We start from the raw sequence: 1,317 nt of genomic DNA, 5'->3' as shown, positions 1-1,317 counted from the left end.
ATTTACAGTTCTTACAATTAACTAAGGTTTCTATCATTACATTTGCTTTTATTTGTTCATGTTTCCCAGTGGGTTTCCCTTTTATTCCACTCTGGATTCTCATGAGAGTAGTCTTTTTGTTCACTTCATAAAAAAAAAAACTGTTTAGAAAAGTCTGGTTTTTATTCTTTTCCTGCTTTGTGTGTCAACTCTCACGGTTGCTAAGCAACGGAGCATACAAGTAGCGAAAGCCATGGAATATGGAAGCAAATCGTTACCATATTTCACATAAAAAAGCCTTTTTCAGAAATGCTTTTTCATTTTAAGAATGTGGCTGGATTACTTGACTCATAAATGAAATTAGTAATCAATCATCCTATTTGCATTTTAATTTTCTTCTTCAAGACTGCTCATCCTTTTACTTAATTAAAAGGAAAAAGACAATTGAGATTTATTTTTCAAAATGTACCCCAGCAAATACATACCAAAATTCAATTTGAAATGTAAAATTTGAAAATGCTAGAAATGCTTTTTCATTTTAAGAATGTGGCTGCGTTATTTGACTCATAAATAAAATTAGTAATCAATCATCCTATTTGCATTTTCTTCTTTAAGACTGCAGTTTTATGCCATAATCAGAGAAAACACAGCGGACATTGCTTTTTTGTTTTCGTGGTCTGCCTGCAAAGTACTGTCCATAACTCGAAAACGAAAAAGCATTGTGAGCGGCGGGGGCAGCACAGTGACGTCAGCAGCCGCTCTTCCTCAGTTCCTTGCTGACCGGGCTACCCATCTTGTTCGGTAGGGGGCGCTGTGCACGTCTGCATTGCATTACATTGTAAACGTGCCGGCGGGAAACTCAGGAGCGTTTGGCGTTGCCACAGGTCCATTAGATGTAGCCACTTGCTCTAAAGCAGCAGCGGCCTCCCTCAGCTCTGCCACTGTTTTGGTCATTGTGGTCGTTCAGTGTCCCGATAGTCAGACCCGGGAATTCAACCAGTTTCCCGCCTTTACTTATTTGTTTTATGGACAGTACTTTGCTTAGGATGATTACTAATTTCATTTATGAGTCAAACAATGCAGCCTCATTCTTAAAATGAACAAGCATTTCTGGAAATGCTTGTTCATTTGAAATATGGTAACAATTTGCTTCCATAGCAGGTTGGATCCTTCGAAGTGAGCTTTGGCTCACTTCGAAGGATCCAACCCAGGTAGACCGCCTCCTTGGAGGAGGGAGCCCATTGCTCTGTTCAAAATCCTGGGCTGCGTCCTCAGAAGGCCAGATTTGAAGGCCGATTACGTCATAGCGCGGCGCCGAGGTCTGGTCGGATTCCAAGA

Source organism: Cyprinodon variegatus, unplaced genomic scaffold, assembly GCF_000732505.1.
Source record: "Cyprinodon variegatus isolate N-32 unplaced genomic scaffold, C_variegatus-1.0 Scaffold1261, whole genome shotgun sequence".
In the NCBI taxonomy this organism is placed as follows: domain Eukaryota; kingdom Metazoa; phylum Chordata; class Actinopteri; order Cyprinodontiformes; family Cyprinodontidae; genus Cyprinodon; species Cyprinodon variegatus.
This window is presented reverse-complemented; position numbering follows the sequence as displayed.